Source organism: Pezoporus occidentalis, unplaced genomic scaffold (assembly GCF_034315485.1).
Source record: "Pezoporus occidentalis ecotype Australia unplaced genomic scaffold, CSIRO_AGI_Poc_V1 ctg106, whole genome shotgun sequence".
NCBI classification, from domain to species: domain Eukaryota; kingdom Metazoa; phylum Chordata; class Aves; order Psittaciformes; family Psittacidae; genus Pezoporus; species Pezoporus occidentalis.
In genome coordinates this window covers 287,431-309,099 of record NW_026912843.1, presented here as the reverse complement: position 1 = coordinate 309,099, position 21,669 = coordinate 287,431, and the positions used below count along the sequence as shown (strand labels likewise).

Genomic DNA, 21,669 nt, shown 5'->3' with positions numbered 1-21,669 from the left:
GAATGTATGACGTTCCAGCATTTACCTTTGAGATTCTTTTCTTTTTGGAAACTCAGCAAGAAATCATACATATGCAACAGAAATCTCAACAAACTAAATTTACTATAAGCTCAGAAAAAGAGAATTATGTTGTTTTTTTTTTTTTCTAGCTAGACGAATACTTTGCACAAGTTAAAATCAAGCTGCTTCCTGATCATTAATAATGAGGACAAAGAAGGCAAATGGTCATGATGAACCTGTCAAGGCCTCACAGCACCTCATTGTGAGGGAAGCTACCCTACTTTCCAAAGCAGTTTTCATCAGACTCATCACTTTATGCTAACAGATGGGAAGCTGAAGATAGAAAGCAGGAGAGTTTATGCCTAGCACCAAGGGAGGGAGAAAGAAATCTCAGCAGGATATCCTTAAAAAAAAACAAAAAATCAGCAACTGTCCTTGTCCTCAGCAAGTGGAGGGGAGGGGGAAAAGTCTGTGAAGAATAAGGATTAAAGACTGTTCCTGGTGGTGCCCATGCTCTAAATCCCTGAGCTAAGTTCTGCCAGTCTCTTCTGTCCTCTGCTTTTCTGCTATACTTGCTTCTACTTGCTCACTTTCTTAATTGCCCATCAGCTCTCACACACAAGTAGGAAATAAGGTTCTTCAGAAGTCTAACAAAGAATTCTATCAACAAAAAAACTTCCTCGCACTCTAAAAATTGAAAACCACGTTTCTGCTGCAAGAGCCCAAACACTGAGACTAATCCTTAATCCAAAATTCCTATCTGGATTATTTTCTTCACCGAATAGCCAGGATTTCACTAACTCAACGAGGTAATGATGGCAAAACACCATATAATCACACAATGACAAAACAAATGCAGTACGGTGGTACACACTGAAACAGGCTCTCTGATGAAGGAAGTTTGTATTTTGCCATTGAGAGGCAGAGCTTTCGCAAGGCTGTGATGATACAATAAAAATACCACTACCCTTAAATCATGTAACTTCACTACTTTCTTGCACCACAAAACAAATCATGAGTGCCATTGGCTCATGAGAACATTTGTTAGCAGTGGTACCAAACACAAACCCCTCAACAAATCAGGTTGAACTAAACATCATTAAACTTGCAGGGGGGGAGAACAAACTGAACAAGCACACCTAGTGCTGGAAACTACAATAGGCTGAAAGCTTTTTTAGCATTATTTGTCATCATTTTCTAGACAAAGCAGCACACTACATTTACCTTTGCATGTGTTTGTGTATGCATGTGCCCTCTTCTACCTGGTTACATATACACGTATAAAGACTTGGGAAATACTGTCACTAACGCACTGAAAGCACTGACATCATCTTAGCTACACCCAACTTTAAATACAGGTTGGAAACCAAGAAATTTTGCACAATGCTGATTGTAGATTCTTTAGCCTGAGCAGTTCCAGTGATCCTATAGTAGATAGGTGGCATCTACAAATGAAGCTGTTCACCTTTTTCTTGTTTAGTAAAAAAACACCTTGAGGTCCTTAGCATTAGCAGAAACACACTCCTGCAATCTTCATGTGGTCATCACCTTCTCACTTCTAACCAGACTGGAAAGACTGCAATGAAGAGAAACATCATACGCATGTTTTAATATAAATACAAAACTCTGCTTCTATGAAACATCTGCTTCTTCATATGACATTAATAATGTTTGAGACCTGATGACAATATCATCAGCTCTAAATCAAACTTCTAACTCGTGCAAATGAGATTATACCACATGAGACAGAACAGGATGGAATCATATATTTCCCTTTAGGTCAAATTTCAAGAGCCAGCTGAGAGAATGCAGCGATTAGAAGGAACTGTATGCATATTCCTTCAAGTAAAAAGCCTCCATTTCTCTTCTCTCTGAATGAAAAGAGGTCATCCTTGACAGAGTAGGATGAGAATCAGGGTGAGAACATTTCTAAGGAGGTCTGCCTTTCACAGGGCCAGCAAGAATGATTCTGAAACAGGAGTGTGAAGATAATCAGGCTCTGTAGGCTAAGAATTCTCAGGCCATACACACACACATATCTATCTATATATATATAACCCAAAATAATCAAAGTTTTAATGAAAGGACTAATACTTCCATACATGATTTCTGCACAAATACTAGGCACCCAACAGAAACAAAGAACTCGAACATATACACTCACATACACCCAGTTATGCAAAATGAAACCAGAAGTACACCACAGTTGGTTTATATTACAGAAGTCAGAATATTGCCAAAGTAAATTAAGTTATCTCCTTACTGTCAGAAAGCAAACTTCAACCTCTGTAGACTTGAAAAATCTACATGGATCTGGATGAAATAGAGAAAATAAAACATGAGCTGCCTCTTTAACTGTCAAGTGATGTAGGAGGATATCTGATTTCTTTTTTGCCCTGTAATGTGAATATAAAAGAAACTGCACTATAGCAAGATCTCTGCCACTGGCACCAAGCACCATTTTCCCTTGGAATTATTGCATTGGACCATCAAGTGAGACAAGCACTGATAGAACAAATCAAAGAGGCATATTTATCTACAAACAATGCAACATATTAAATTGACAATAATTACAGCTATAAAATTCAGCAGATTAGTCTATAATGTGGTTTTGTAACCATCTATTTTGTTGAGATTTATATTTGGCACCATCCTTATGAACTCTTCTGCAGTACCATCATAAAGAAAATTTAAACCGGTTTATCTCACTTCCCTATTTTGTTCTTAATAGAGTGACATATGTCATTGAACCACGTAAAGTATGGGGTTATTTAGAGATTTGTCCTCCATCATTCCAAAATGAATCTTCCTTGAATTCTCATTTCCTGCCTGAAGTCTGAAAGAAAGTAATACAAAGAGAACTTCCAAGATTAACCTTGACTATGAAGCAGATTAGGAGTTCAGAGGATCCTCAACCAGAAACTGCTACATCTGGCAGGGTGATGAAAACAGTAAAATAGGTCTGGACCAGTCATCAACAAACTTGTAAAAGATGAGTCTAAGAACAAGCACTCCTCATGGTGAAGACTGCCCTCTCATCACAGATTTCCTGTAATTCCTGCAGAAGTCTCTGACTTCTCATTGCAACTATGAGACAAGTCAATTACAATGATTTTGTGAGTGGCTGGAATTTTCCCAGGAATGTTTCCAAACACAGTTAAGTTCATGTGGCACACAGGGACCCGAGTATAAACGCAATCATTAACGGAAAACCGAGGGAAGTCCTTAGCTGGACTGTCAGAAGAAAGTTCTGCAGACACAAACCAAACTTCACCTCTGAATTTAAGCTGTCTGTGCCCAGGGTAGCCCAGCACAACAGCAGGGCTGGGAAGTGGCAGTGAAAAGCACAGTTACCAACTCCACTCTCTGGTCAGCTAGAGGGAAGGCAGAACAGTTTTCAGCTTCATTATGGAAGGAAAGCAAAGCAACCTCTCAGTGAAGACTTAGAACTTCCCTTTTTACTTCATGGGAATTTTTAAGTAAATTCACTCATTGTTGGCCATTAAAAATAAGTCCTAAAATTGAAGGTATTCCATGCTCAGTTCTTAAACAGGGGGGTAGTTATGTCTACATATTATTCCTCTCTCAAAAATAGCCTCAGTTCAGGATAACTTTAAGCTGTTTGGGTTGCAGTACTGGGATAGTTACCGATGATCAAGTTCTATCAGCAACATGATTAAGTTTACATAATTATTTCCTATGAAGAAATGACAAAACAATGACAAAGTATTTTAATTTGACCCAAATAAGATGCACATTTTTTCATTTATGATTAAATAAAAACTGAATACCATTAAGAACTCAAGGTGGGAGTTCAAAGTTGAAGTTAACCTGTGTTACCAGCTTAATGTCCTACTCCGTAACATGTACCAGAATGGAACAGAAAGTAAGATGGAATAAAACATATCTAGACATTTTCAACTTCACTTCATATTTCATACAGAACACAAATTTTATTTGACAAGAAGAAAAGCAATACCAATAAAAGTCATTCATTTAAAATTGTATTTTTTGGTCCTATCTTGAAGATGTGAAAGGAAGTCTAAGATTCCATGGAATATGTTCTATTAACACAGAGCTGGGAAAAAACTATCTGTGCAATAGGCATTCAGCAACTAGTAGATGAAAAAACATTGCTGCCAAGTGACTAAAAGCAGCATTAAATTTTGTAATAGTCTGAAATACAGTGAATTTCACTACAATATCAATGCGCGCTCAGGTACGTGAAATACATGACACAAAGGACATCTACGATCACATTAGAAAGACGTTTCAATTTATATTCAGAGTAATAAAACTTCTTTTCCTATACTTTATACATCAGTTAGATATATGAAACTGCTTCTCTCTTATACAACACAGCACAAGCCATTCCCAAGAGTGGGAAAAACACAGTAAAAGAGGATATTAGAAGATATGTTTATAGTTCTTGTAAGAAGTCTTTTCTTCTTCAGTGTAGCTATCCTTCATCATCAAAACTGAAGGCCAATACAAATTCATAACAACTTGCTTTTTTCTTAAATCAATAAGAATAATCAATACTGCTGTATAAAACCACCATGTTTTTTCCATTCTGGATTTTTTATGTCCTCTTATGGAGATTACAGTACAAAACGTTAAAACATGCAGCAGATTTGGCTGCTTTTCCTAGACTGAAATTTGCTTTTCTGACAGGAAGATGGGTGTTTCACCTAGCAATGACATACCAAAAAGAAATCACAGCAAGCTTCCTCACTCGTATCTTGAGTAATGACTTGTCATGAAAATAATGATATTAGTTAGAACGTCCTGAAAGCAACCATTTTTTGCCCATTCCTAGCCACCACTACACTGGACAAATATTTGCACTGTTCATAGCTCTTAAGTATATGTCCGTCTAAAGTTACATAAATGGATTTGCTGTCAACTGACATACCTGCATTTTACCTATTTTAATTCTCAACTTCAAACCCAAACTGCTTAACCTGTCACCATCTAAACGTAATACTAACTAAATGTCACGTTTTCAGATAGTCAGAGAATTATTTTATTGATAGGCCAATGATAACAGAAGGCATCAGCAGCTTTCACAACTCAAAATTCCTTTATATTGGCTGCAGCACATAAATTTCCAGGATCCGGAAAGCCTGTGTAGACACAGTCATGATCTCTTAAAAATGAAAGGTCTTACAGTAAGCAATATGTTGTTAGACTAATGTGCTTACACTGAATGTTAGACATTTATGTTCATATGCTGCAGACTCTATCAGTTACATACCCTTAGGACCAAAGCTATTCTGTAGCACAATAAAAAAATAAAGTGAATACAAATTTAATTCTAAGCCATCATTCCTGTCATCGCTACTCTGTGTTTGTATTTTTGCAAGTCTAGTCAAAGCATGCAAACTTGCACAGCATTTAATAAAATATGCTAAATCAGCATATTTAAGGCACAGAAATTATAATTTTTAGTGAAAGCATCACTAAGCATTATTTATACAATTTTTTCCACTCAAATATTCCAAATTCAAGTCATCTTGCACTTAACAGTCAATTACATTGCAAAGCAGGTGGGGGCGAGTATAAATATACGTATGAGTTACATTCAGCATGAAGCAGCTGAGGCACATTCAGAAGGAATAGGGGCAAAAGAGAACTTTGAGCCAAGGCACAGGTATGCGTTAGTCTACCACCACTGTACACACTCCCCTGCCAGGGGAAGCAGGTTATCCTACCTTAAAAATGAAGCGGACTCAGGTCCACACTTTAAAAGCTGTTATAAGCTAAACGGTACTTCATAGTTGAGAATCTACTGATCCTAATTTTAGAAACATCATATGGATAGGATGGAAGATGATAGAGGTACTGTAACCCACTGTGAGAACACAACGGGGAACACACGAAAAACCTCCAGTCCATTTTAAGAACATTTAAAGCTCCTGAAAAAGCTTCAGAACACTGAAAAAGCTTCAACCTCATTTCTTCTTGCTATAGTTTCTTTTATTTTTTGGATTTGGATATTCAAGAATCACAAAGAAAAAAGAAAAATTGAGCAAAAAGAAGAAAACCAGACTCATTATTTTAAGGCCAATTGAATGATATTTGCTATCACACTTGTAACATGCATGTTCCATATTAGAGCTACCAGTTCGGACCTTAATGCTGCTACTGGCACATGCAGCACATGCACCTGTACAGTGTATTTTCAGAATAAGAAAATACAAATATAAAACACAAACACTAAAATAAAATATAAATAAAAGAACATACATTTGAATTGGCTGTTGCCTAAGGAGTGAGAAGATGAGATAGCAGTGACAATTCCATTATACGAACCAAACTTCTTCAAGTGAAAGCTTGAACGCTTAAAAACCCCGAAGAGTAGAAACATCTATTAAGAACATACAGCTGCTCCTCTCAAAGCCTGCTACCCACAAGCTCAATTGCCAATTCCCATTCAGGATGGTGGAAATGCAGTTCAGGATGGAAGTGACAAAACACAGCATTTTCTTTCACCTCCTAAGAGTGGTGGCCAATATATTTTGGCCAGCTTACTGCCATTTCTGACTGGCAAGGACCTTTCCTAGCTATGATTACCACCGGCAGCAGAAAGCTATCTCCTGCTATCCACTGCCTTTTGGACAGCCAATTCATTTTTTTCCTTAAGACGTTCAGACCACAAAACTGACATCCAAGTATCCCACACACTATTTTATGTTCATTTTTCATACACGTGGATGTTGTTCCAGATCAAAATGATGACTTTTGGTCAAGGACCTATGGCCGAGTCATAAGGCACATATAAAAAGAGGTTTCAGAGGGACTACTTTGTCCTTAGACCATCTTTTACATCAAGTACTAAGTCACTGTCATAGCTATGCTTCAAAAATTTCAGCAGAAACCTCTCCTGTGCATACATTTGTAGGAGCATTTTGAGGTCAGATACTCCCTTGAACAGAAATATTAGATACTTAAACCATCAAGACAATACCAACATCATAAATATTATTATAGATTTAGAAATGGAGCTTAATCAGTAGTCATTTAGTTCTGCATCTTGGCTTGAGAGCACCATAGCAAATGCTTTGGAGAAAAACTGCTGCAAAGAAGAGAAGCCTGAGAAGTCTGTGATCTGGTAACACCCAGCTACTGGGGAGGGTTCCTCAAACTCATTTCTAGCTCTTCCTATGGAATATAAACAAGTGAAACCTTAATTACAGTAAGCTTCCACATACAAATGGAATAGATGTAGATTTAAGAAAATGTAGAAAGCAGCAATTTACTTTGGAGTAATGGTAATTTTATTTAATTGCTTCTAATTAAAATTATTTTACAAATGTAAAACAAAAGTGACTATTAATTCTCCACATAAACTAAATTTAGCTATCAACCGAGTAGCTTATTCACAGTGTTTACTATAATTATTGCAATACTTTTGTAACTTGGATGATTTAAAAGTTTCAGGACTTGATACCAAATAATGGTTTCTGCTGCATAAAGCAAAATAACCTTTCAAACTCCTGGTGCCTTTGTACTTTGAATGTGACTCACTAAATTTACATTTAGTGAAAGTACATGTGGGTGTAAAAGCACTTATGTATTATCAAGGAATATGACATTATAATCCCATGAAGTTACTACTTATGGAAAAAAATAAAACTGTTCCCATTCTCTTCCATAGCGAAGTGTGAAGTGAATACCTTCCATTAACTTCACCTTTTATTAACTTTATAAAGGACACTCAGTATTTTTGCATATATTTAAGTTTGCTTTTAACACAAAGTTTAAAAACTGTCCACAAAGCATAAAAAAGGAAATATTTTTCAAAAAAAAGTTAACTCATCTGAAAATAAATTTTGTACTTAAAACTATTCACTGATTTGTGTCAAATCTGACAAAAGGATGTGGCGACAAGCTGGGGTGGAAAATTAAACAAAAACCATGGAGAACATTCTGCAAACATCTGCATTTTATAAACAGACCAAGGTAAAGCCAAAAAGGGTAATTTCTTTAATTTCTTCTCTTCATCATTTTCCTTATCCTCTCGCCACATTTTTACTATCCAGTTTCTTGTGTGATTCTTCAAACACCAACAGACCAAGAAAGTGAAAGCACTGCAGTCAGTGTGCCATTTTTAGGTGATGTTTGCTAACTGAAAAGTAAAGCTATTACTAAACTCTACTTCCAAGACATTTTCTCTCTGGAGAGAAGCGATTTCATTCACCAAATTCTTTAATACTCAAAAGTCACAGTTTATCACAAGAGACAGTCATGAGCAGCTTCTTTCCCAAGGAGATGACCTGAACACATGGTTGAGCTGCCCTGTGTAGTTCACCCCACTGAGGTTTGAGCATGTACCTCTGGAATCAGACACAGAGAAATGGAAAACAACTGCAGGCACATCACCTGCAGGTGGGTGCCAACTGAACTGCCAACCCCCCTGGCACCAGTGTTCACAGCCCAACTGCACGGGGTGGTCTCAGGAGTAAAGGGGTTACCTTTGCGTTTACTGTGGCAGTTTTTTCCTCACCTGCTTTCCATGAGGGACTATAGCAGTGCCCTGGAGATCAGGAAAACAACTGTGATAAAACGTACTGGGTTGGAAAAGTAAGTTTGATTAGAAAAAACAGCCTTAAAAAGCAAACAGTGCACAAAACATGAAATGTGGTTACAGGCTAAAAGCTCAGAAACGTCTTGAAAAGCTCCTGTCAAGGACCTCCTCCTGGAAATCAGGAGACAGACAAGGGAACAACCACACACCCAGCTCCCTCTCTGATGTGAAGGCACCTGACACAGCCACAGAGTGTGGAAACAGGCATGCTTTTCTTTTTTAAAAGAAAAAAAGAACTTTGGCAGGGGGAAGAAAGCACACTTGCACTAGTTAGCAAACTTGATAGCACTTGACCACTGGTTTCAGCACAGAAACCAGTTCAAGAGCCTCCTAAAGACCTCTGCGCACAGAGGTGTCAAAGAAGCAGCTGTGCAGGGCACTGTCTGGTGTCACTACTGCACCCAGGTAGAATCTCTCAGTTACACGAATACAAAATGCAGAGGGCATATTTAAAAACTGGCCAAGATTACAAGCAGGAACAATGAGTTAAGTCACCAAACCAATTACTCAAGCACCTGTTTTGAACATCTGAAAACTGAAACCTGGAAAATGTACTGTTTCAGGGAAAATTCTGTAGCTCTGCGAAGATACTCCCAACGAAAGTTAAGATTTTTTCTTAATTTCAGTAATACACTAACAAATCATCGAGTCTTGATCCCCTGAGCATCTTAGAAGCACTTTTAGAGCATTAATAATAGGTTATTTAATTCCCCTAGTTGATTTCTAATGTCTAATTAGGCTTTAATTCATGATACAACTTAAACTTTCATTCTGATAGCCTGTATTCTTAAGGAAACAGGAGTTCCCCTTGCTGAACCAGAAGTTTTTACAGTGAAGATTGCTGGATTATGGTGTTCTTTCTAATTGTTCACCATCTCCCTCAACCCATTCTAAAATAACCAAAGTGTTTATTATGGAAACACTCTGGTTTGTCCCTATCTGCTTATTCTTCTCAGCTGGCAATTGGCTTAATTTTGGAAATGTTTCATCTCTAAGGTTAGAGTTGGTAATGTTCCATAAATTACTATGTCAAGCCACAGCCAAAGATACTCTATACCGGGAACCTTGTCTTAAAACAGTCTTGAAGAGTTTCAACATGGAACACTGAATAAACATATTGTTTCACTGCTTATTATACTGAAAAGGTATAGTTAACAGGGGCTCATTGCCCTTATTTGACTGCTCCTAGCTATGGACTGCTGCAGTATTTGACACTCTAAAGGTCTCTGCAGGACAGCTTCTTCTACTGTCAAGCTAAAAATAAAACAAAGTTTTAAGGGAAGAAAAAAAAAGAAAAACCCAAGCAAAAAAACAACCCCCAAACCAAACAAATAGCAAACCCAAATGACTACAAACTAAAAAACATCCCACACAAACCTGCTTTTGCATTACAATTCTTAGTCCATCTTCTACTGCACCAAGCAGTGCCCTGCTTGGTTATTCTAGTAACCAAGTTCAACATTACCAGCATGGTATCTATCCCCAAGACCTTTAGTGATTTTAAACAGACAAGAACTAGAATTAGGGTAGAACAACAGCTGGAGTAGAACAGAATCAGGGAAGAGAAACAGGCTGAAATCAGAGATCAACCAGAAGAGAAGAGGAGCAGAACAGAATTCCTCTCCCTTTTCCCTCCACCTGCAATGCAGCACACTCCCAGCTCTCCCTCCGGGATTCTGGCAACAGCAGCAATCTGCCAAGGAGCAATCAGCTGCACCTTGGGAAACCTACTCCTGCACCAACCCATATTGTCACTGGAGAACCATCTCAGGATCCCCCCAGGTGCCTGTGCTGGGGAGGAGACTATCCCGCTGAGAAATGTTATTCCTTTGGCTCTTCGTCAAATGGAAGTCTCAGTTTAAGCCTTACGCCCCACAGATTTTCCTGTCATGTTTCAGTTTAACTTGTTTCGTTCTAAAGATCATTAAAACATAGAATCAAGCAAGAAGAAAGAAAAAACAGATTTCTCTCTCCCAGATACAGCCCTGCCTGGATGGGGCTGACAGGCGACAGCACCGACCCTGGCTCCACCCCATGGGGGTTAAGCAGCATTACTGCCCTGCAGTGTCAGCAGTTCCCTATGGCACTAAACCTTCACACCCATACAAATAAAACAAAGCAATTGGAATCGTTTCAGTTCATATTTTTTTTGGAAAGAGCAGTACATATTGTTCATGCTAAAAGATATACTGGGGTTTTTTTTTAGTTTACTGAACTCATTAGAAGCAAATATGATGGCAATCTAATTTTTTCTGCCACAAAACAAACCGCAGATTCAGTTTTCAACTTCCAGCCAAAAGCTCTTCTGGTTACAACTCAAGTCTAAACTTATGCAGCATGATCATTACCATAAATAATCTGCAAAGCGTCCAGAAAATAAACTCCCCCCTTTGTAACGTATCATTAAAAAACCAAAAAGACCTAAACATTGTCAATTCAGCTTTTCTTTTACTTTGCTCTTAAGTATCTTGAAAAACCAGCTGAATATTCCTCCCACAGAAACTGAAGAGCTTAAACTAACCAAAAAATGCTTCCCAGTGGTTTTCTTTTCAAGCATATCTTAATAAAACTCTCTAAACAAACTTAAAGGGAGATAAATGGTGTTTCCAAGGATAAAAAATTAGGGAAGGGCTCTAAGTATCACAAAATTATACTCATGTTTCATTTAAACTGATTTTGTCTACCTTATCCCAAAGAAAAAACCCAAAACAACCTTGACTTTCATCTTCAGGAAAGAGAACAAAATATTATTTTAAAATCTGACAGAACAATTTCAGGTTAATAATACACATGTAAATAGGAAATGTGCAGATAATGGGATTTGTGTGAAAAATCTAAACCCCATCGCTCTTCATTAAATTCAGTATAATCAGCACATTCTGCTGGAGATTCAATTAAAAAGCAATATTCTAAATTTATTACTCAGCTGTAAATATTAATTCTGTTTGCAGCACAAACCAATATAAATCTGCAGTAAACAGCTAAATCATTCTAGAGGAGAAAGTTCTGAACATCAGCCCCAACAGCACCAGAGGACCAAAACAACGTTAGAGCCGCACCACCTGGATACTTGAAATGCGGTACATTGTGGTATTGTGCCTTAACAAACCAAGTTAACTGATAAAAACTAATGGTAACCAAGATGCACAATGAAAAAACACATAGTTCTTTGGTTATCGAATGTTGTAAATCATGGCTTGAAATTTATGTGTTGGGATTTTTTTACCATATGGGAGATGGGAAGGGCCTGTCAAAACACAATACTGATGAAAATTTCCTAATCAAGCTTGACAGATAACCAAATAAACAGACTGACAGATAGACAGAAATTGCTATGCCTCATTTCATCTAAAAAAACCCAACAAACTAAAAATAAGGTCTTACTAATAAGTATCACTATCACCACATCTATTACAGTGGCTCTTACAGCCCCCCCAAACTTCAGCACTACGTGCATTTGACAGAAAAACAATCAGACCAGAGAATGTATCACCCTGGAGGGCACAAGAAAACCAAGGGGAGATGAATCAAATCCCTGCATCTGTCACCCCTACTTTTACTACTTCCTTAATGCCTTTTAGGCGTCCTGACTGTGCTGATGAACAGCACTGCAGCAGCATGAAGCACCTCGTGGGGTGAGCTGCCTCACCAGGCAAAGTGAATGAAGGAGAATGTACAAAGGACAGAAGGACAGGGAATGGAGATGGGCTTTTAAAACTCAGTTCTGGCTTTTCAACCCAAGCCTGGCAGCTGCTCCCGAGCTCCAGCCACAGGGATATCCAGCTCTTGCACAGCCGGGAGCAGTGCCACTGCACATCTGCAGTTCCTGCTGAGCCTATGGGACAGGGACTCTGCTTCCAGGCTCCAGCAGCGCCCTACAAGAGACTCACCTCTAATGCTTTCCGTCCCCAAGTTCCCCTTCATGATTTTCATATTTCCTATTTGGCATCTCGAAACAGCATAATACCAAGTTTGAACTAAGTATCTCCATGACTAGAAAAATATTTTTGATTCAACAGATGTCAGCAAAATTTTATGGAGTGAAAATTGAGTGACAGATGGTGAGGTCTGGGCAGTTCAAAGAAGCCGAGTTTTATTAAAAAGGAAATTTGAGGGAAAGAAGTATTTTGCTGGAAATATTGATGCAGTCTTTAAGCAAATGTAGAAGTATTCTCATTTGATAGAAAACAGTAAGTTTAAAAAAGAAATAAAAAATACAGGTATTCAAGCCATAAACCTCAGAAAACTGAAAAAGGCATTTTATTCCACTTTCTTATATGAATACAGCTTTTCATCCACGACATTCAGATTCTCAAAGAAGAATAATATACTTTGTGGGAGAGAAAACTCCCCAACTACCAAACCAAAAATAACAATGACCTTGATGAAGGATCCTGGACAAAGTACATCCTTTATGTGACACATCAGTTATTGTGAAAGCAAGTTTAGGAATACTAGTACAGTTTGGGATAATTATCTAAGTATTAAAATTGCAAATAATGGCAAATGCCCTACAGGAAACAAGACCAAGGATTGTAACTCCTGCCTACCATTTATTTATCTCCTCTTTCACAGCTTTGCCTCTTAGAATGGCAGAAAAACATTGACACCGATGTAATAGAGACAGAGAGTCAATGAAAGGAAAAGAACGGCATAAATACAATTATCATAGCATAATATGATTTCTCTCCCCATTCCTACGGCTCTCAGGTCTTCTTTCTTTTTTTTTTTTCCCCCAGGTGACGTTTTAAACATTTTAATGCATCAGTCACAAAAAAATAAGGGAGGCAAGCAGCAGTTTCGTACTTGTGATCAGGCTCAGCCTGCATCAAAGAGAAAGCTGCCCCATGGAAGTCAGTGAGCTACTTCAGATGTCCACGGGGAAGGACTTTGAGAAACCTAATAGTTCCAGAGCACTTAACCACTCGGAAAAGAACTACCTGCTCTCCAGATCAGTTATGTGCACACAAGTCAGCTCACATCTGAGACACAGCCTGTGATAACTATGTTGCACTGGTACTGTCCGCAGGAGGCCCAGCAGCAGGGAGCTCACAGAGGGAAGCAGGGGAAGAGCCAGGCTCCCAGCTGCCCACTGATGCAGCCATGTGCTGAGCCTCACCAACACAAATTACCTGTGTCCAGCACAGTGTGCAGTACATCTCTCCTACCAAAAGACTGTTGGAAACTAAATCCAACTCTAATCTGCTCCTGGTGCAGCACAACTTGGAGTTTTGGTACTGCCCTGGACTGTCTTTAAGAACACTCTGACATTACCAGGAGTAAAAGGATCACAGACACATTATTACACAGACATTTTTGACCACGCATCTTAATTTCTTGGTGAAATCTTCTACCAGTTATTTAAACTGTGCTGTCTGGATTCCCAGTGTGTGCAGTCTGACAGAGATGTGGAAGCTGCTGTACCATCACACTTTAGAAATGCCACTTATTTTCCCAAAAGTGGCGCAATAAACTGACATCTTCCTCAAGACTTTGAATCCAGAACCACTGCTTCAGCATTAACATTTATGGCTTATATAGTAATATCATATCTGAGGTGCATTAGATGAGGCCACATCAGGAATACCATGTTCAGTTTTGAGTCCCACACTGCAAGAAGGCCATTAAGGTGCTGGAGTAGGTCCAGAGAAGGGCAACAGAGCTGATGAACGTCCTGGAGCACAAGTGTGATGAGGAACAGCTGAGGGACCTGGCAGGGTTTAGTCTGCAGAAAAGGAGCTTCAGGGAGACCTTACCACTCTCTACAACTACCTTAAAGGAGGTTGTAGTGAGATGGGGTCGGTTTCTTCTCCCAGTTAGCAAGTGACAGGCCAAGAGGAAATGGCCTCAAGCTGCACGAGGGGAGGTTTAGACTGGAGATTAGGAAGAATTTATTCCCCAAAAGGGTTGTCCAGCCCTGGAACAGGCTGCCCAGGGCAGTGGTGGAGTCAACATCCCTGGAGGTATTTAAAAGATGTGTAGATGTGGCACTTGGGGACACAGTTTAGTGCTGGACTCCGCAGTGCTGGGTTAACAGGTGGACTTTATGATCTTAAAGGTCTTTTCCAACCTCAACAGTTCTGTAATTCTGTCTTATTAGTGGCTTTAGACTTCGACACCAACACCACAAGAAATACATATTTTGCTACAAATACTGAATTTTACTAGTGAAATAAAGTATAAACATTCCACTTAAGTTTGACAGAGTGATAAAAGATTCAGCTAATTCAAGCCTACACAAAGCAAAATACCCTCCTCGAGTTCTATACGTCAGGTAATTGTACAGGTACAGCTATTCAGAGGCAATGGTCAGCTTTACAAATCGCCCGTCATGCCTTCCTCTGTATCAATATATTTATCTGTCTCTTACAGGTATCTTACACTTGTTCAGAGAAACCAAATAAGAACATGAAAATTCTCAGAACTGTGTTACTACCAAAGTAATTCAGGTCTTGTTTAGAAGAGCCTTCCAGCCTTCACAAGGAGAAGAGGCCTTCAGATAAATGATCAGACTCTGATCTGATCCTGACAACACATACACGTTGTCTAACATACATTTACAGTGCTTTTAGACCAAACAATTCTGTAGCTAAACAAGAACAAAAAAATGAAACATTAAAGGGAGATGTTAATTCCTTCTATTTACAGGCTTCTTTTAGCAGTTTTCCCTATCAGTTAAAATTGAAGTTGTTTCTTATTTTCAGTGATTCGAAAATCAAGTGACAGAAATTCATCAGATAAATGAGTCTACCTTTCCAGAGATACATAAGAAAATGCAGCTTATGCATCTCAGGCCTCCTCTCTTAGAGCTATTCTTTATCTTCCTAAGGCAAACACAAGGAATCAGCCTGCAAACCTGAAATAATTACCCCAATACCTCCTATCTCTAGCTCTTCAGGAACATAGACTTTTCAAAAGAACTCTGAAATGTGGTCATTTTGGTTTTTCAAGTATTCAGTGTTAATGAACTGCAAATATCACGCCAAATTTCAAAAAGGGATTTCAAAAGCTTGACCCAAGCTGATAACCTTGGTTAAGATTTTCATTTCTGGGTATTTAAGATAAAATGGCTCAGGACTTACTGAGAGGGAAAACAGTTTTACACTGGGGAGAAGGACAGTATTTCAGCTGTGATAAAATTCTGAACTATAAATGCCCCAAGTTAATGTGCCAGGCTGTTCACTGTGTATTTTTGAAAGGAAGGCCCACAGTGTAACACTGAAGTTGAGCTGATGGTGCAAGGACTGATCATCAGTTCAAAATTTACAGGAAATCTAGATTTAAGCTCTACACAAGAGGCAGATCATTATTTAGAAATATTCTAAGGAAGGTCTTGCTCTCACCAGTGCTGATGCTGAAATAACCATTCCTAATTCCCTCTGTCACATTTGAATCTGTCAGATGTGTTCCTGGGTTACCTTTTCATCCCTGTGTTTTGGGTATTAACAGCCAAGGAAATACTTCACTTGGCACAACTAACAGCCCACTGGCACTGCACAAGGGAACACTCAGAAAAAATGATAGTATTTCCATGAGTAGACCTGGTTGAGTACACAAGGGCAGGGGATTCATAGTAAAAACAATAATTCACAGGTAACTGAATATTCAATGTTAATGATATGGGGCCTTGGTCCAATTTGTCAGGCCAAACCTGCCAGCAGAGTTTATTGTGAAATGACCCAAGGAAAAAGTATGCTTTGCACAATCTGATGGAACCTTCTTATTTTCCTGCAGTGAGAGGCAGAAATGCAAGATCTAAACCAATCTAAAAATGCAAAATCTAAATCTAAAAATGCAAGATCATTTGCCAGTGGATTAAGAAAGAAGGAAATTTGTATCGATATGCACAGTACTCCCAAAATGGAATGAACTTACTTAAAAAGCACTTGTTAGAAGCATCATTTTAAGGACACCTCCATGGCTAATTGTTATCATATTGCAACCAGAAGTTTCTGAACAGCTGCCTGTTGAACGCTTTCACTGACAAGTTGCTGTTTGGTAAAACACCATGTCCATGCTGCACAAGGTTTGTACTGCAGGGGATATTACATTGAAGAGATGCAATTCTCAGTCCAGAATAAGAATTAGTTCTGTGGGAGTTAAATCTATCAGTTATTAATAGTTCAGCATGGGAAATCTTTTGAATAATGAAAATCAAAAAATACTTTTTTTTTTCCCTGGCTTATACCAGTACTATACTTATTACTGTGTAGTACTATCTTTGATGAGAATTCATGCCACTTATTGCTACTGGTGTAACTACACTGGTGTCAATGGAATTTAATGAACCCACTGTTAGGCAGGACTGAATTAACTGGAATTTATAGAGAAATTTAGGGCAGCTCCCAGATATTTCCTCAGCGAATGCACTCTGTATTTTGTAGAAATACACTTTGTATTTTGTTTTAATTTATAGGACACGCTCCGTGCACTGGGAATGTCAGTGGCTTTCTGAAAGTAGTACAATGTTCGTGGTACCGCTCGTCACCAGTGCTGACAATCTGCAAGATACACATGTCACAAGGAGACAACAAGTAAACTGTCTTACCAAGTGCGGCTTTGCATTAAATGCCTTCTTTAATGGGAGCTGAAAGCACACTGTTCAAGATGATCATTACAAAAGGAACCAAACAGCTCTGGGCTCTCTGATTAATTGCTCCACTTTGCTAATTTGATAAGCTCTCAGTCACTTTTCCTTCACTGCCTCCTTCACTGGCTTGATCTACTTTGTAAATTTATCTATTTCTGAATACCTGCAGTCAAAAGCCCACCTCCACATGAGTTATGACTCTTATTTATACACAGCATTTTTTAAAAGGTTAATTAAAAAACCCAAAAACATCTTTCCACAAGGAGCATTGCTGGGCTACAGGAAAGCAGAAATTAAATGAGGGTCATAGTAAATACATGCAGCACTCCCTGCACTCCCCAATGCTTCATTCCTGCTCTATTCAGTCATATGAACTGCATTCTTCAAGAGAATTCTAATAAAAATTACATTACAGCAGACAAAAGATGACAAATGATTCAAAGTAATTGCAATCCCCAAACCACATTAATCAGATAAGCCATACATCAGGAGGTGAATAACAGTGCCAGGTTCCACTTAGAGTACCACGGTTAGCTGAAAATAAACAGGGACTTCACAAAGAAAGCTCAGTATTATTGTACCAGAAGCATGTAAACTGATAAAACTTTGGGGGGTTGGGGTGGGAGGAGATCAGGAAGAAATTCAGCATCCTCTATAATGGATCTATTTCAGATAATAAACGATTCCCTATGTATTTACAAGTCCAGGTGTGTGACCTGATTCACAACTGATAAACAATCCGTTTACACTTGCACCAGTCCTTCATGCAGAGCAGGACTCTTTGCAAGTAGACTACAAATACAAAAGCTGCACTGCAGTAATGTTGAAAGGATGAACTATTTTCCTTCTTAAAACTAGTTGTACTGATCACTTTAATTCATCTTTCTGATTGGTATTTCATCCTAATGCTTTCTTGGAAATATAAATTAGAAACAAAAGGGAGAACCAAAAATTTTATCAGACTATGAAGATTTTTGACACTAGATTTGTAATTCCTTTTCACAACATATTCTTTGTGGAGAATTTTCAATACTCTCTTTTAATCATCATTTTCTCCCTCTCAAAACCTGGACAGCATAAAAGCAATTTTTCCATCTAAATCAGAAAAATTATTGTTCAGTTTATGATCCTTGATAAACCGTATTTAAAAACATCAGACTGACAACAACACTGTCAGACTTGCCTAACTCATAAACACAATTTGCATTAGTATAATTTAGTTCTAAACCCTTGAGATTACGATTGTTTCTTGTATTTGCTGTAAAACCTATTTCAGCTAGGCAATGCCAAGCTTGGGGCCTCATGCAGTAACTGTGCGGAGAAAAATCCCTGCTTTAGAGAACATCTGCAAAGCTTGCAGTGGAGTACTGCTAGATGGACTCCAAAATGATGGACACTTCTATCATACATCGGAGCACAGGATATTGGTGGAGTATTTTCAAAGAATATAAGAGAGTAAAATTATTCATAGAGCTATTTACTGCCTTTCTGAGGCTCCCAGATTAATTAAACTGGCAGACTCTGTGCTAAGATCCTTACAGCCCTTCCAAACCTCCAGCAAGCACCAGCAAAATTGTAGAACTGCTTCAAATATCACTACGTGGTACAGGCGACTTTGCAAAAATTAATGCATTACATGGAAAAGTTGCTAGAATGAAGGAAAAATGTAGAAAACAGACCAAAAACTGGAATTACAGGAATTTTGGCACAGAAAGACCTGACAGATGTTAAGCTTTTGTTCCTGCATTAACTCTCCATCTAGAGTGATGAGCAATTAAATGCAAGATGCAATTGAGCAAGGGCTTGTCCTTGGTCATGATCTGCAAAGATGCATATGAACCTTTACCGCCAGCTCTTCAAGAGCCTGGGAGCCATGCTACTCCCATGGGTTAAGTGCGATTATCGAAAAGCCAACGAATGTCCTAAGATTAAACATTGTTATTCAGGAAGCAGCAGTACATTTATGAATGTGACTGGACTCTCCGAAATACCAAGAAGCAGCTTAACTGAACATGTCTATCGATTACCTTGACAGCTTAATAAGGCAGATTTTCAATGGCTGACTGAACTTAAGTGAGCTAGGGAAGAAAATTAAAAGACTGTGTCCCTCAAAGCCTTGGCCACACCTCTGACATCTCTAATCCCATCAGCCAGCTAGGGAAAGCTATTAACTTTTGGTCTCAAAGGTAGAGACCACTGAATAGCACAGACATCCTATGGTAGGTAAGGGAGAACATATACAGTAAGAGAAAAACAAAGGAAAAGAGATGGGAGGAACCATATGAAGATTCCAGTTACTTTGAGTAAAAAAGCAAGAGGAAAATTATAAAACATATGTATCAGTAAACTCAGAAATACAGGTGTTTTCTACTTAACAGCTCACAATATCCCAGAACATCATTGGAACCCATTTGATTAATGTGAAGTTTAATTCCAAAGGTTTATTTTCATGTACTAATAAAAGGGATAATTTGCTAACGTTTGTAGAAGGGGAACAGCAGAAGTGTGTGCTGCTTTGGAAGAGCACAGGGGCTTATTTTGCCTCTACAAAGAGTTTATGAAGTATTTTTAACCAAGTTATTTTAGGGAGTGCCAAAGAGCTGGCAGCCTTCAAGAGTAACTTAGCATAGATGAAGAGCCTGAGGCCATAGAGCCTGGACAAAATGGGATTCACTGGGCCTTCTGTGTTACTGTTTGCACCTCATCATTTGGTGACCAGTCATGAATTAAGATGCCACTGCATTACTTAAACTACAAAAATGTCCCTGTCCTCCCTGCCTGTAATTTTTAAGATAACCATTATCAGGCCATTATCAGTTTCTTCACTATTTTTAACACTAACTTTGCATTGGATGTTGACTAAAACTGGAAATGGGTCACCAGTTCCATAGAAAGGCTAAAGACTAAAAATCTTGTCAGTGTGTTTATGAACATTTCAAGTGACTGACTGACAAGATAACCTCCTATCCCATGGAATAATAACGTGTGTGACTTAAGATGAAATAAGGCTTACCATGAACACAGCGCACAGGGTGATGTAGTCTTTGTGCCACAGCATATGCAAGCCCTAATAAAAATAAAGAAAAAATAGTTTCAATTTTGGAAATGTAAATTATTACTGATACAATGAATGTAAAATCAGAGTGGAGGAAAGGGGAAAGAGTCCAACCGTTTAAAAGCTTCTGGTGTCATTTAGATCCAGATGGTTTTATTGCACCATTAATAAAATTAACCTCATTTCTTCTTTACTGCTGCCTAAGTGCTAATTTAAAAGTAAGTCTTTAAAAAAAAAAAATTAAAATATCTAACACATTGAAGTGTTAAGAAATGTCTAATTAAAAAAAATCCATATAATAATACATGTAAAAGTTATTACACTTGTTGCCATTTATAATTGTAGCATTGAGGTCTATAAGCCTTTTAAACAGAAATGGTAACCTCAATTTTTCTTAGAATCAAAGATTATGAAGGGCAAAAGGTCTAGTAAATAAATATGAACTAGGGTATATGAAAATTTTACTGAGTTACTTTTGGAGGAAATTAAAACAAACATCTCTGCCAAGAACTGCATCAAGACAAACACCTAGATATCTGTCTGGTTCACAAATCTAACTGCAGGGTTACTACATTTTCAACAGAGAATCTATTTTAAAACCTTCTGGAGATTATTTTAAGCAAGCAGAGACATAATACCATGTGCATATTGTATTTGTCAACCATCTTGCCATTAGCCAGGGAATTGTTTCACTAAGCAGTGGGATTTATACCACTACATAGCAATGACAGCCACGGAGGAGTTTCAATAGCATTTTCTCTTCATTCAATAGCAATTTCTCTTTCAACTTTTCAAAGCGCTGCTGGAACTTAACAAAACGATCCACGAACTGAATGTATGAATGCTGTAGTTTGGCTGTTCTTGTTCAGATTCTTTGAATCTCTGAATGTCCCTGTGAGCACTGCACACCTGCTCATGTCAGAAATTCAAAGGATGATACAACCTCTTGGAGAGTCAAGGTGGAGTTAGGGAGGTGATACATCAAAAATGAAATTAAATCTGGCCAAAAAAAACCCTATTTGGTAGAAGCGCCATGGAGACTAATTACTACAAGTGATCAAAATGTCTGTCTTTCACCCTATGCTAACACAAGTACTTGCAGCAGTTCCAAGTCAAGCACCTTGCTCCACTACCTGGGCTACCAGCAGCACTTTTCCACATTTATTCTGGTGTTTTCCCAGCATGGAAATCCATGAAAACAGCTGAAAACTAGAGCTTGCACAAACAATACCAGAGTTAAGCAAAAGCAGTTCCTGTTCTCTGTGAGCTGGCAATGCAACCCATGCAATGGATACCACAGATACCATGCCAGGCAATCTGCAGGTAACTCCAAGAAGCAAGAATGGGGAGGTGCAGCACACGAATCAAACAGCACAGCTGCAGTCCTAGTGATGGCAATACTGAGATCTGTCTTGTCTACACCACAGCTCCCAG

At 38.4% G+C, this 21,669-nt stretch overlaps 1 protein-coding gene across 1 annotated transcript in view; it reads right to left on the bottom strand.

Annotated features, from left to right (window-relative positions):
• ATP2B2 (ATPase plasma membrane Ca2+ transporting 2) overlaps window positions 1-20,210 on the bottom strand; it is a 309,277-nt gene extending 289,067 nt beyond the window's left edge. Inside the window, exon 1 of the mRNA XM_062620069.1 lies at window positions 20,194-20,210. The gene's annotated coding sequence lies outside the window, so the exon portion shown is untranslated. The remainder of the gene's footprint in view (window positions 1-20,193) is intronic.
• Between the last annotated feature and the right edge of the window lie 1,459 nt (window positions 20,211-21,669).